General features: G+C 50.5%; 1 protein-coding gene across 1 annotated transcript in view; it reads right to left on the minus strand.

Moving 5' to 3' along the window:
* Window positions 1-15759, minus strand: part of LINGO1 (leucine rich repeat and Ig domain containing 1) — a 219151-nt gene that overhangs the window by 69027 nt on the left and 134365 nt on the right. The window contains exons 4-5 of the mRNA XM_070358579.1: window positions 15429-15596; window positions 470-567 (exon numbers count right to left, since the gene is read on the minus strand). The gene's annotated coding sequence lies outside the window, so the exon portion shown is untranslated. The remainder of the gene's footprint in view (window positions 1-469; window positions 568-15428; window positions 15597-15759) is intronic.

Here is a 15759-nt window from a genome sequence, read left to right on the forward strand (position 1 = left end):
TAGACAGCAGGGACCTTCCAGAGTAAGAGCCCCCACTCACAGAAGCACACACACCAGGCGAGTGAAGACGGCAGCTCCGGCAGGGAAAAGCCAGTGACAGCAATGGATGAGAAACCTCATAGGCAAAAGCTCCCACCGCTGAAAGAGCTTGGCAGGTGTGTACCACGAAGGATCCTTAACCAGCTGCAGACAGCGATATGTGGGAGCCACACGGGGGCCTCTCCGTGTCTCGGGGACGAGGCCTGGTTTGCAGGGGTTGCTGCTGAGGCGGCCTGCCTCTTGGAGGTCTGGATCTCCTCCCCAGGAGGCCCTGCGGGGGCCTGGGGGCTTCAAACCCCACGCCATGTGCCCACCCCCCAATCGTCCAAACAGGGGCTCATCCACCCAGTGCCCGAGGACCCTACTCTTAGAGTCCTCCCACCCACTGCAGAGACACAACGAGGGAGAGCCCACCTCCATCTCCCCCTACCTGGGTCAGACGGCTCCGGGAGGCAAACAGCCGGGCCTCTGGGGGCCGGGGGCGTGGCAGGGGGAGCGGCGGCCCGTCCGTCTCGGTCCCAGCATGCACTGCGGGGAAGAGCAGGGAGGTGAGCGCGGACAAACACTGGGCCTCTGCAACCTGGGGGTGCCCAGCTCAGCATGCGCCCCCCGCCCCCGAGCAGATCCTGACCCTCTGCCCCCGGGGGCTCAGTGCTGCCTCCCACTTCAGCGAGGGGCCTTCTGCCACCTGTCTCCCTGCTATCTCCTGGCTGCCTCGAATAGCCCCCCAGGTCTGGCATTTGAGGCCTTGTCCAAACCCCTCACTTTTCATCATCTCACACTGTCTTCAGTTGGTCAGGCCCACCTCGGCAAGTTTTGTTCAAAAACACACACACACACACACACATACACACACATAGACAGTTCTACCTCATTCTCTCTGAGATTCCCTCTGCCACCCAGCAACCCTTTCCCCTGCCTCCTGGAAGCTTCAACTACATGTCCTCACCCCCAGCACCTCACCCCAGCATGGCTGGCCTCTGCCCCACCATTGCACACAATACTCTCTGCCAGGATCCCCACTCGCCAGGCCAGTCCTCCTGCCCCAGCTGCTGGGCCTCTGGCCAACTGGCCTCTCCCTCCTGTATGAGGCTCCTGACCCACACTCCCCTCATTTTCACCACTCCTCCTCACACATGGCCCCCAGCTGCCATGTTCCCTCCTTTCTCCTCCCTGGACCACTTACCCACACCTGTGTTTCAGTAACCCTCTGTCCATGCCCCCCAGGGGATTCCATCATGCCTGGAGGAGAGTCGAGGCCCCTGACCTGTCTCCCGCCCTCTCCTCCCTCCCTCAGCTCCAGCTGCAAGGCCCGCCCTGCAGCACACCCCACTCCAGCTCCACACAGGCCTGGCTCCTCCTCAGCCAGGTTCAGCTCAAGGCACCTCCTCAGACAGCCTTCCTTGACCACCCTGCACAGGAACCGCTCCTTCCCCGAGTCACACTACTCTGAGTGACTAACGTGTCATTCGGTGTTCCCTATCTCAACAATCCCACGGCGAGCTTTATTTCCAGTCAGGTTAATTGAGGTATAATTTACTTGCAGTAAAATTTACCCTTTTTTAGATAAAGAATTCTAGTGAGGATGTGGAGAAAGGGGAATCCTTATGCACTGTTGGTGGGAATGGAAATTGGTGCCGCCTATGGAAAACATTACGGAGGGTCCTCAAAAAATTAAAAATAGAACTACCATGTGATTCAGCAATTCCACTTCTGGGTATATGGCCAAAGGAAATGAAAACACTATCTCAAAAAGATAGATGCACTTCTGTGTTCACTGCAGCATTATTTACAGCAGCCAGCATGTGGAGACAACATAAGTGTCCATCAGTGAATGAATGAATGAAGAAGGTATGAGATATATACATATACATCTATATGATAAAATTATTCAGTCAGAAAAAATAAGGAAATCCATTTGTGACAACACGGATGGACCTTGAAGGCATTATGCTGAGTGAAATAACTCAAAGACAAATACTGTATTGCAGAATCTAAAAAAATAGAAATAAAAAACTAAACTCTTAGGAAAAGAGATCAGACTTATGGTTACCAGAGCCAGAGGGTGGGTGGAGAAGGAATTGCAGGAAGGGGGTCAAAAGGGCTTCCCAGGTGGCACTAGTGGTAAAGAGCCTGCATGCCAATGGAGGAGACTTAAGAGACTCTGGCTCGATCCCCTGGGTTGGGAAGATCCCCTGGAGGAAATGGCAACCCACTCCAGTTTGCCTGGAGAACCCCATGGACAGGGGAGCCTGGTGGGCTACAGTCCATGGGGTTGCACAAAGTCGGACACGCCTAAAGCAACTTAGCACGGCACAGCAGGGTCAAGAGGTACAAACGTCCAGTTACAAGATAAGTACGTGCCAGGGATAAGCACAGCATGATGACTATAGTTAGCACTCTGTTACACACGAAAGTTACTAAGAAAGTAGATCCTCAGAGTTCTTATTACAAGAAGAAAACCTTTTTTCTTCTTTCTTTTCTTTCTATATATCTATATGAGATGATGGATATTGGGCGGTAATCATTTCACAATATATGTAAATTAAACCATAGTACCGTACACCTTAAATGTCTACAGTGATGTATATTGATTATTTCTAAATAAAATTGGAACAAACTTTACACTTTTTAGTGCACAGTTCTGAGCTTCGATAGCTGTATATAGCTCGTTACCACTACTGCAATTAAGATAAAAAACAATTCTATTAACCATCCATATCTGAAAGTCTCCATGAGTTGTCCCCTTTGTAGTCAACTCCCCCTATCCCTGCCTCTCATAACCACTGATCTGCTTTCTGTCTCTATAGTTTTGCCTTTTCCAAAATCTCATGCAAATGGAATCACCCATATGTAACCTTCTGAGTCTGGCTTTGTTCATTTATCAAATAATGCATTTGAGATTTATCTGTGTCGTTTCTTGTGCCAGAATTTCATTCTTTTTTTATTGCTGAGTAGTATTCAATTGTTTATCCATTCACCAGCTGAAGGACATTTGGATTTTTTCCAATTTGGGGTGATTATGAATAAAACCACTATAAATATTCACATACAAGTGTTTCATGAACATAAGTTGTTATTTCTCTTGGGAAAATACCCAGCAGTAGGATTCCCTGGTCATACAGTAAGCATATTTTTAACTTTATAAAAAATAGCCAGACTTTTTTCCAAAGTGACTGTGCCATTTTTCATTCCCACTGGCGACATACGAGAGTTTCAGTCACTCTGTACCCTCACCAGCAGTTACCATTGTCAACTTTGTAAAAGTCAATGTTAGAGATAAGCAGTGGTATCTCATTTTTTTTGGGGGGATGGCTATCAAATCCAAGTTTTTGGGGGGCATTTGTAGAATTGCTTTAATTCTCATTGTCATTTTGATTTGCATTTCCCTACTGACTCATGAAGATGAGTGATTTTTTTTAAATGTACCTGACTTTTGTTTTAGTACCATCACTATCTAAAAGTACATCTTGATTTAATTCTTTCTGTTTATTTTCCATTTCTCCCATCATATGTGAGAGCAGGGACCGTGAGATCTACTCCTGCAGTATCTGGAACAGTACCTGGTACTGGATAATGGTGATGATGCTGATGCATTTACAAAGTCCTGATCATACGCCCAGCACCATTCTGAGTGCTTGACAAATACTAACTCATTTAATCCTGACAACCGCCCTAAGAGAGTCAGATGCTATCCCCACTTTAAAGAGGAGAAAACAGAGGTAGACAGAAGTAATTAACTCAGAGCTAACAAGGCGATGAGCAGAGCTTCAGTCTCTGGTGTGCTGGAGTCAAGAGTCTGGAGTCATGATCAATACAAGAACATGGTCCATAGCGGTCACATTTGCTGAAGGAATGAAAATGTGGAAGAAAGACAACTCAGTCCAGCGTGGCATAGACTGAATATCTGTGTCCCTTTCAAAATTCATAGTTGAACCCTAATCCCCAATGTGGTGGTATCTGGAGGTGCAGCTTTGGGGAGGTGATTAGGTCATGAGAGTGGAGCTCTCGTAAACAGGATTAGTGCCCTTATAGAAGAGACCCCCGAGAGCTCTCTTGCCCCTTGTGCCATATGGACACATGGTGAGAAGAGGGCATCTATGAACCAGGAGGCCAGCCCTCACCAGACACTGAGTCTGCCAGCACCTTGATCTTGGACTTCCAGCCTGCAGACTGTAAGACGTCAACTACAGTTGTTTATAAGCACCCAGTTTCTCTGGTATTTTGTTACATAGCCCAAACAAAGACACAGAGGCTTCTAGATGCTACCTTTTGGATATTTCCCCTCCAAAGGTGAATTCATTCTCACTCTCGATTCTACTTCACCTCCTAAAAAATTCATTTTATGTTGATATTGCAAGCAACCAATAGGGACAAGTGGGGTGAGGTTGAGTCAAACCTGGAGCCTGGCCATGAAGGGCCCAGGCCTGCCAAAGGGCTTATTCCTTTACAGGGACTCTTCCTCAAAGCTTTTCCCACCACTCCCTCCCACACACTCAAGGCCTCCCCAGGCGGAGAGAATGAACAGGAAGTCATGGCCTCGGGAATTCAGAAACGTCGCTCTGAGAACATCCCATAACATAAAAACCCTATGTCCAGACTTCACTTCTCACTGCTCACTGAATGTCTGGCACATTTCCTCCATGCCCTCTCCCCAACAAAATGTCCCCACATTTCCTCGGCCCGTTTGCAGGGAGTTGAGACCATATGAGAAGTTCTAGCCAGTGGGCTTTGAACAAAAATGGTGTGTCACCTCTGCGCCAATGCATTTAGGAGCCCGTGTGCACCTCTACCATTTCCCCTCCTTTGCCACTGTGGCCAAAGAAGGCCGTGAGTTCCAGGGGGCAGCTACCACATGGTTGAGCTTCAGCCTGGGTCCCCATGTGACTAAATGGACCAGCTTCTGCCACCCTCTCCACTTCCCACATCGGTCATGTAATGTGAATTCATATGGTAAAAGAAGGGAGCCTTGTCACATTGAATCAGGAGTCCCCAACCTCCAGGATCTAATGCCTGGTGATCTGAGTTGGAGCTGATGGAATAACAACAGATAGAAAGTGCACAGTAAGTGTAATGAGCTTGGATTATTCCCAAACCTTCCCCCACCCTCACCCTGGTGGGAAAATTGTTTTCCATGAAACTGGTCCCTGGTGCCAGAAAGGTTGGGACTATGGCATTAAATCACTGAGAGTTCAGAGAGAGCTTTTTAGTGCAGCACTTCACCACCCTCCCTACATCCCCACCAGCCACATGGGGGCATATGGTTTAAGAACAGGTTTGGATAGCTTTCTGGGTGACAGAACAATAGGATCCCCAAAATAACTAGGATTCCCGTGAGAGATATGACTTCAGTTCCCAAGTTGAAGGGTTCCCTGTGTTTACAAGGGAAAGGGGGGCAGTTCCTGGCCCTTCCACAGGATCCACTAGCAGGACAGTCCCCACCTGGAGAAGGGAGGTGGGAGCCGAGTCAGCTGGGAGCATCTTTGCGACAGTGAGGGCCTTGGCCCACGTTCGAGGACTTGAACTTGACTTTAGAATAAAGGCTGGTACATCTTGAGTTTTATCGCTGACTCAGGCCTGGGACCAGCTCCCAGAAAGTCCCTTGAACTTCAAGCTGATTTGTCCTGGATGGACAATTTGGGGTGGGGGAAAGCGCAGGAAAACTCAACCAGGGCCCTGAAGCCACAAGCAACAGTGTGCCACAGGTTTAACTGTAGATTTATGTTTTGAACTTATTGGAACTCTACTTTGGCAATTATCACCTTAAATAGTGTGTACTCCTATGGGACAACACAGGGAACGGGGGAGGAGGCAGCCCTTCAGGATGACAGCAGGAGGCCGGTAGAGGACCTGAGGGGAAATCCCTTAGTTTATATAGGGTCCCTGTGACTTCTCGCCTTTTCCAAGAAGTGAGATTTGGCTGCCGTAAGATACACTGCCTCTGCTACTCACACTCACCCCAAATTGGTGCAATGCAGCTTCTTTGAGGCCAGTAAAAAGACTCTTCTTGAGAATGAGTGCTGGGTGCTGGTGTCAGTACTTGAATGTGTGCATCCAAAGGCCCGTAGTTTTGAACTGACGCCAGGGTAGATGAAAACTGCAGCACTGCGTGGCACCCTACGGAGATGCTGGGGTGGGCTGGGGGTGGGGACTTGGGTCAGAGGTAGGGGTGGGGTTGTTTAAAGTGAAGAAGCCCCTGGAGCAAAGGCAGGCTCTGTGGAACTTGGGGACCTGGGGACTGGGGGCTTCCAAAGGAGCGGTCATGAAGAATCCTCTCTTGGAGGCTTTCGGGTTGGGGGCCTGCAGTTTTTGGTGTAGCTGGTCTCTGGGAAAAACTTAAGCGAGTTTTGCCATCCTTTTGGTTAAGAATAAAAGGGTGTGACTGATACAGTATAACTGAAAACTAAACCCTACAAAGAAACAGGCAAGAACTGCTCCATTCTTTACCACAAGCGTTTATTTACTTGGGGGCTTATTTTGATGATGAGAAATTCATAATGATAAGTTCGGTGATTTCGGTGAGCCTTTTGGCTTAGGAGAAAATTTAAATTGGGTGCAGACCTGAGGTTTTAACCCAGTTTGCATACCTTGCCCCCACCCTGATGGCCACAGGATTTGCTTAGACATGCTAGCGCTAAGGAACCATGCCCAGAATGTGCTGCGCTTTCTCCTTTTGTTTCCTGGAGGCAAGTTTCCTGACCAATGATGCTGAGAATTACTCATCCTGGGGTCAGGGCTCCAGTGATGGCTTGTGGTGAGAGTAGAGATTTGGCTGAGGCGGGGTTAGCTTAGCCCCCTGGCTCGAAAGTACACTCGGACATCCCCACTCAGGGACGAAGGGGTTTCAGGCTTGGACATTATGGTCTGGTACCCAGGGACCCAGGCAATGTTGGGATGGATGCACTGGCTCATGGAAAATGCCTGACTAGAACTGCTTGGGGGAGGATTCCCTGGGCACAACATGAATCGTTTTCCCCTGAATGGTTTTTGCTGACTGACTGGGCTTTAATTCACTGTCTGCTAAGGGTTTGGGGGCTGAAAACAGAGGATGAAGTTTCAAAGGCAAATAAGAGACGTTCCTGTGGGGGATGGAGGGAGAGCTGGCACACAGGAGAGAGATGGCAGGCAGAGGGAGGTTGGGGGGTGGGAGAGGGTAAAGGGCACGGACATCCCCATCTCGTCACCGTCACCACAGTCAGCCTCCCCGAGAGCTCAGCCCTCGCTGTGCTAGGTACTTCCCACTCGCTGACACATTCAGTGCCCACCAGCACCCCAGGAGATGCAGACTGTCACTGTCTGCGTTTCTTTTATTAATTTTAAAAAATATTTATTTATTTGGCTGCACCAGGTCTTAGTTGCAGCATGTGGGGTCTCCAATCTTTGTTGTGACATGTGGTATCTTTAGTTGAAGCATGTGGGATCTAGTTCCCTGGCCAGGGATCGAACCTGGGCCCCCCTGCATTGGGAGTATGGAGTCTTAGCCACTGGATCACCAGAAAGTCCCACTGCCTGCATCTTCAGGATGGGGAAACCAAGGCACAGAGAGGGGTAGTAACTTGCCTTATTTGGAATGGGGCTACGTTTCAAACCCAGGCAGTCAGGCTGTAGCACTCATCCTAAGAGTCCCTGATGAAGCTGGGTTGGTCAGGTTAGACTTGAATGAAAGGCTCCTCAGTGCCACTGACAGGAATTCTGTCTGTGTGTGGTCGGATCCAAGTTGTCAAAAAAATCCACTTTCTGCCCCTAGCTCTGTGACTTTGAGTGAATTACTTACACTGAGACTGGCTCCTTACCTATAAAGTGTATTTCATATGACAATAGAGATTACAGAGCACGTGTGAGTGTGTGTGTGTGTGTGTGTGTGTATGTGTTTTGCCTTGTACAGTACTTGGTAGAGAACAAAAACTCCACAAAAAGCAGACACCACCCCCCTACTGCCTGCCATGGAGCCAGAGCACAGATATGCCCGTCTTCAGAGCTTCCAACCATGTACATGGGCATGCATGTACTCATGTGTACACATGTATACATGTGTGTATACTCGTGTGCACATGTGTCCCTGTCATGTGTGTACTCATTGCATATGTGCCCCTGTCATGTGTGTACTCATGTGTACATGTGCCTGTCATGTGTATACTCGTGTGCACATGTGCCCCTGTCATGTGTGTACTCATGTGCACATGTGTCCCTGTCATGTATGTACTTGTGTGCACATGTGTCCCTGTCATGTGTGTGCTCGTTGCACATGTGCCCCTGTCATGTGTGTACATGTGCCCGTCATGTGTATACTCATGTGCCCGTGTGTCCCTGTCATGTATGTAATCGTGTGCACATGTGTCCCTGTCGTGTGTATACTCGTGTTCACATGTGTCCCTGTCATGTGTGTACTCATTGCACACGTGCCCCTGTCATGTGTGTACTCGTGTGCACATGTGTCTCTGCCAAGGGGAGCACTCACATTCATGTGCACACATTTCCCTTCCTCTCCCATCCTTAACTCAGGCTGGTGGTGGCATCAGCCACGTGGTCCCCAGCCAAATACCCAGACATCACTCGTGAGTCCCTTCTTCCCCTCTTCACCCTCACGTTCCCTCACCATGGTCAGCCAATGCCTGAATATTTCTCAATCGCATCTTCTCCCAGTTCTCCCTCACCCGCACCCCAGCCAACGTGCAGTTCCCACTCCACCCACCCTCCACACAGTGGCAACCAGAATGACCTTTCCCAGTCACAAGTTTTACCTCACCAGCACGCCACTTAAAACCCTCCCAGGAAGCCTAATCAAGCAGGATATAAAACTTCTGCTGCTGCTGCTGCTACTAAGTCGCTTCAGTCGTGTCCGACTCTGTGCGACCCCATAGACAGCAGCCCACCAGGCTCCCCCGTCCCTGGGATTCTCCAGGCAAGAATACTGGAGTGGGTTGCCATTTCCTTCTCCAACGCATGAAAGTGAAAAGTGAAAGTGTAGTCGCTCAGTCCTGTCTGATTCCTAGTGACCCCATGGACTGCAGCCTACCAGGCTCCTCTGTCCATGGGATTTTCCAGGCAAGAGTACTGGAGTGGGTTGCCATTGCCTTCTCTGAAAACTTCTGAGTTTCACATAAAGCCCTAAAGAGAAGCCTGACAGATTTGCCTGAATAAAGATCTAAAGCTTCTCTATGGCCAGAGATACCATAAACAAAGTTAAAAAGATAAATGGCAGACTAGGGGAAATATATCCAACACACATAACAGACAAAAGTTTTAAAATCCCTAATATACTAAAAGCTCCTTCATACCCATAAGAAAAAGGCAAAAAGAAAAGAAAAATAGGCAGCGGATATGAACAGTCAATTCACAGAGAAGAAAATACAAATGGCCAATAACCACATGAAAAGCTGCTCAGCCTCGCTGGGGAGAAAGAAAGTGTGTTGAAACCACAGTGAGATGTTTTCCTGGACTGGCGAAAATTAAAAAGCTTGATAATGTTCAGTGCGGAGGGCAACTGGGGAAATGGCTCCCCGCAGATATCAAGGGTGGGAGCAAAAACTAGTCCAACCTTTTGGAAGAGCAATGTGACAGTACCTATTAAAATTTAATAAGCATACCCTGCGCCAGGGCAACTCCACGCCTAGAAGCCTATCCTACAGAAAGGCTTACACGTGTCAGCCAAGATATATATACGAGGATGTTCACTGAAGCATTATTTGCAAGAGTGAAAAATTGAAGGCAACCTAAATATCCATCAACCCAGGCCTAGTTACATAAATTTTGTTACGGCCAAACAATGGAATATTAGGCAACGATTAAAAAGAACACGGGAGATCTGTATTCCGTGACACTGACAGATGCCCACAGCACACTGGGAAATGAAAAATGGAAGTTGTAGAATAATGCACATGATATGATTCATTCCTTTTCTTTTTTTAAAGATAACACACAATAAATATGTTTATAAAGGCACAGAAAAAGTTCTAGAAGGAAGCACACCAGATCAACAACAGTGGGACCTCGGCAGAATGAGATTTAAGGGCAAAGAAGGATATTTCTTAACAGGACGCACTTCTGTATTGTTTCAGTTTTTACATGAGCAGATATTGCTTTTGTGGTTAAGAAAGAAAAAGAAAAAAAAATGCCCCATCCACAGCCTCTCAGTGGCTGTGAGACAAAGTCCAAACTCCCCAGGCGGCAGCTGAAGTCCGGGACACCGCCCTTGTGCGCCGCCAGCCCTGGGTCTCCCACACTCCCTTTCAGGTCCCCACACCAAGCCTTGGTCCCTGCAGTTCCGTCTTCCCGCAGCGTCTTTTCCTGCCTTCCACGTTTCATCTTTCAGATGGCTCCTCACGTATCGCCACCTTCTGGAAACTCTCCCTGAACACTCCCCCACACCCTGCTTCCACTCTCCTGGCAACGGTGACAGCCAGCATCCAGGGAGCATGTGTGTGTCTGTGTCGGGGCTGTGCTGTACGCTTTACTCCGTATCGACTCCTTCGATCCTCACAACAACCCTAGGAAGGTCTGCCATCACCTTATTTAATGCATGAGGAATCTGAGGCACAGACGGGTTAACCAACTTGCTCAAAGTCACACCACCAGCAATCAACAGAGCCAGTGAATGGCGGTGCCAGGCAGAGCATGCGTGAGGCCCTCTGCCAGCACTCAGCACCCAGGACCTATACCTTCCAGGCTCCCAGACTTGCCTAGGAGTCCTGAGTTGGTAGGTGGGTGAGATGGGGGTTTGCCTTGTTCCTGCCCCCAGAACCTGGGTGGGTAAGTGTACACAGGGAAGTCTGCTGGGGCAACAAGCCAGCTCCCAACATCAACCATCCAGTGCTAAAGGAAGCAGCTGGTCTCCCCAGTGGGGAGAGCTGGGACCGGCTCAGCTGGAGGCCAGCGGACCTGGGACTGCTGAGGAATGGCATGGTTTGTGGAGGTGCAGCCCCTCCCGGGGCGAGGACCCAAGCGACTCCCTGCACACCTACTGTGAGCCAGGCCCTTAGGGGTCACGGGCCAGGGAAGCCAGGGGCCAGGAGACTGCTCTGCCCTCCACGTGCTGTGAGTCAGACACATGGAAGCCAGGAGCCAGAGAGGGGGACAGTGGGATGGTGCTCAGAGGAGCAGGGGCCTGGCTTCCGATCAGGACAAAGCAGACAGGGGTCTCTGTGAAGTGGCATCTGGGCCCAGCCCCAAAAGACGAAGGGGGATCTGGGCAGATGGAGCGGGGAAGGGAACTCCAGGGGGCTGGAACAGCTTAAGCAAGGGCTGGAGGTGGGCAAGTGTGGAGAGCTCTGGGGAAGAGTCACTGGTTTTGGCTGGAAAACAAGATAAGTAGGGAAGCAGCAGTGGATGTGGGGGTGCGAGATGCTGGGGCCCTTGGAGGGAGCAGCTGCCCACAGCAAGGAGGGGGCAATCTGAAGCACGTGGACTGCCTAGGACCGGAACCTGTCAGGCAGATCCACCTGCCCTGTCAGCTCGTGACAGTGGCCTAGTTCCCCACCTCGGTGCCCTCACCTATAGAAAATCACGCAACTTCCAGGACTGGTGAGAGAATTAAACAAGACGGTGGTTTGCAGCACCTTGAACCTGGGGAGGCAGGGGAACACGTCTGGTGGGGGCACCGTACTGGAGGAGACAGAGCGGCTCGCCGGGGGCATCGGCCTTTGTGATGAGAACTGGTGTGGGCATATGCCCCTCAAGGCCCCCCAGCCCAGCAAAAGTACTCAAATACTAGCCTTGTGTTTAAAGTACAAACTCCGGACAATGTGATTTCAGACTCTCTTCTTTCTTAAAGAGATGTGAAAGGCAGAGCCTCACGATGTTGAGCAGGTCTCTACCCTTCTTGGAGCCTCAATCTCCCCATGTGGGGGGTAGGTGACAGGTTGGGTGGTTTCTCTAGGCCTGGTTATTCAGAAGGGGCTGAGCCGTGGAAGGAGGGAAATGGGCCAAGGGTGATGGCAAGGAGGTATGGAAACCCAGAGGGATGGGATTCAGAGAGAGGAGGGTCGGGGATGAAGGAAGCAGAAGACGCTCCTTCCTGGGTTAGTCCCCTAACTAGCCAAGGGCCTCCTCACACCACCTACTCCAAGGCCCACAGCCCCAGTCAGAGCCCAGGGTGTATTCACTCAGTTGGGGGTGGAGAAGCTGAAAGAAGTGGAGCTCCATCGTCCCAGGGCAAGTTCACTCCTGGGAACAGCAGAAACAGCGATGGGTGGGCCAGGAGGCAGGTAAGACCGGGGGTCATGCCCCACTGGGCTACTTCAGGCTGAGTGCCACTAGGCAAGTCCCTGCACAGTTCCATTTTCTCTTCTATGAGATGAATAAATATGCTTTCCTTGCAAATAACATTATTACCCTGGGGCCCAGCGCACCAGCAACCTGCCTCATAGGTGAGCCCTTTGGTTCACCAGGAGCTGAGCAGGACCTGGGGGAGTCTCAGCCAGCTCTGGGAGTAGGGGAGAATCACTCACCCCCAGGAACCCCCACGACACCCATGGGTGCCATCCTCCTCATTGCTCACAGGGACCCCGTCTTAGCCTCCCCACTGGCCCACCTACAGCACTGCCCCTGCCCACCTGCTGCCAGAAGAACTCTCTAAGTGAGGCCCACCTCAACTCTAATCACTTGGCTGTCACTGTTTGCTTGTCACTTCCCCCACCAGCCCCGTGGGCAGGAACTACATCTGATTCATCTTGGCCGTTGCAGAGTGTGGGGTCTGGCACGAGAGTCCTGCCCACAGGCAGCAGAGCTTGCAGTGGGGATGAACAAGCAGGACCATTCACCCCTCCTACCCCAGCACCTGTTGCTCTATTGAATATTCATGACAGTGCTGGGTTCCACGTGGGGCTGGGGCCAGAGCTCAGTGTGGGACCACGATTCAGTCTGTCTGGGATCAGGGCTCAGTGGGGCTGGGGTCAGGTTCAGTCTTCTGGGATCAGGGCTCAGCGCGGGGCTGGGATCAGGGTTCAGTCTGTCCAGGATCAGGGCTCAGTGGGGCTGGGGTCAAAGTTCAGTCTTCTGGGATCCGGGCTCACTGCGGGGCTGGGGTCAGGGTTCAGTCTTCTGGGATCAGGGCTCAGTGCGGGGCTGGGATCAGGGTACAGTGAAGGAAGTTTTCTGCCCTCTACCATGAAGGGCTCAGGACTTCTCCCAGCCTTACCCCCTGCTTTAAAAATAACTTCTCCTGCCCCTGGAGTTCTGGGGCCTGTCTTGAGTCCCCACCCTGCCCACGCTCTACCCAGGCAAGGCCTGACCTATGCTCCACTCCAGGCAGCCATGGAGTGGAGGCAACCCATACTCACTGTGCCCAGCCACCACCTGACTCCCACAGAAGGGGTTCAAGGTGGGAAGTGCTTCCTTGCATCCCTAACTGGCCCTCAGAAACACAGCAAGGACAGTCAGCCTTCTGGCCTGAATGCGTTCCCAAGCCAAGGAGAAGTCGTTTTGGGTTAGCTCTGGTTTTTCTATTAGCCACCCCACTGTCCCCACTCTATTAGCCTAGATGATCCAGTGCCAGTGGAGGTAAATCCAGGTCTGGCTGAACATGCAGGCAAAGGTGTTGGCTGGTACGTGGCAACAAGATGTGCCACCCAAACAGTTCCTCCTGTCACAGTGCCTGAAATCCTCCTTTGTGTTCCTTGCTTGAAGTCAATCTTGTTGACCCTCCTCTGAAACCTCCATCCGGAATCAGTTTTTAGCTGGGCGTGGGGACTGCCAGATCCCTCGGCCCTGGGTGACTCATGTCTAACCCAGGTTTGGCACTCACAGGGCTCAGAAATGGGAGCTGAATCAGGGACTGACCTGAGTGCGTGTCAGAGTTTGGCAGGAGGCTGCCCGCGCCCCTCAGCACTCCCACCCACCCAGCCAAACCCTCCACTCCCTCTGCCTGCTACTCCCAAGCAGAGGGTCAAGTTGGTTTGCTGGAAAGACACATGGTTCTCATTTTAATTAATTAAAGAAAAATCTAATCACTGCATTAAACTTCTCATTACTCCACTTGAATACCCGTTAAGTAAATTTAATTACCAGAGGATTGGGTTTCCCAGCCTCTTTCATTAGCTTCTGATAAGATGGGGGAGTTGGGAGGGAAGGGGATGGGAAGCAGAACAATGCCATTCTCAACCCACAGAGGGCAAGGTGGACAGTATACTGGGGCTACTGTGGTCAGGCTTTGGTGTCTCCCTGAGGACAGGCTTGGCCCTGGGCATAGGGAGACCCTCCTCCCAACTACCTCTAGAAAGGAAAAGGCCTAGAATTTGGATACAGTCAGCGCTGAATGCTTCATTTACAGCCACTCTTGGTTATTTATACCCCACCTCCTTCTAAAAGAGTTTGAGGTTGCTAAGAACAGCACAAGCTGAAAAATAACAGAAGAAATCAGAACAAGGGAAAGATGTGCAAGAGAAGAAGAGGAAGCCAAAGCCAAGGCTACTGAGCAACTACATGCCACAGCAACCCAAGCACTTATCAGAAAGGGGCCACAAACCAGCTATGAGCTTCCTAGCAGCCAAGACAAAGAGAGCAACACATTTCGGCACTAAGGTCATAACCAACAGAGTATTCATAAGGAAATGCACACCAAACCTTGGTCTTTCCATCTATAAAAAGGGCAGAGCTTGAGCATGAACTAAAGGAAATGACCATTGGCGGAAGCAGTCAGCAAAGGTTTCCTAGAGCAGGAGGGATCTAAACTAGGCCTTGAAAAAGAGGATGGGGCAGACTCCATCTTTAGTAATCATTTATTATTTGTCTTCCCCAGTCAGAGGCAGAGGCATCTCCTTTCTGCCAGCAGGACTCTGAGATTCCTTTGAGCTTCTCAAAGGAAGCTTCTCTCTCATTCCTGGTCACATGGTTAAGGAAGGACAGACCCTTACCCCAGGCCACCCTCATTTCCTGTGTACCCAGTTAAAGGATCAGGATTATCTTAACCCTGTCAATAGGGCCCAAGAGATTTACAGTCACCTGGGACTACAAATCCCAAGTCCCAACTCCAGGACTTTTATTTGTTCTATCAGAAAAGCAGGTTTTGTCTCTAGCCGAGACCCCAGATTTCAACCTGGTAGCCAGTAGCCCCAGAAACTGCTGGCACATCTTATGATTACATCATGTGAAAAGCTACTAGGAGGGGAGCCATCACCAAAAAAAGAGAAGCAGAGAATTACAGACAGAAAACAGTCCTGGTCACATTGTTGAAGCGACTGGATCAAGCCCTGCCTGAAGCCCAACTTACCCCCAGACACTTCAGTGTCATGAGTTGATAATCTCATTTTATTGGAATAAGATTTTTGTTACTTGCAACCAAAGGGATCCTCACAGACACAGTGTTCAGAAAGACATCCTTCCAGTTCCAGAGATGTAGAAGGCTAAGGCATTCCCAGGAGCCAGGGAATGGGCAGGGTGGGTGTGACACCTACCGTGACTGCCACTGTGCCCCACTGAGTCCTGAAGCTTGAGGAGTCACTTCGGTGCAGGCTGGGGTGAGGAATAGGCTGGGGAGTGGGTCCAGGAGCTGGGCAGGGACAGAGCCCCGAAATGCTGGCAGGAGGCAGGCTCAGTGCAACCAGGACATGGCTGTGGAGTGCCTAGAAAAGAGGAAAAGCAAGAATGAGCAGTATGGTTCACATGGGGGACATCGGGGCACAGGGCATCAGGCAGACAGTGGTCACACCTTTACCAAGGTGAGGCCAGAGTCAGCCAAGTCTATCTTCACTTCCTCACCCCTTGTATGTTGCCACTTACCCCTTT

The sequence above is a fragment of the Bos mutus genome, chromosome 21 (genome assembly GCF_027580195.1).
Source record: "Bos mutus isolate GX-2022 chromosome 21, NWIPB_WYAK_1.1, whole genome shotgun sequence".
NCBI classification, from domain to species: domain Eukaryota; kingdom Metazoa; phylum Chordata; class Mammalia; order Artiodactyla; family Bovidae; genus Bos; species Bos mutus.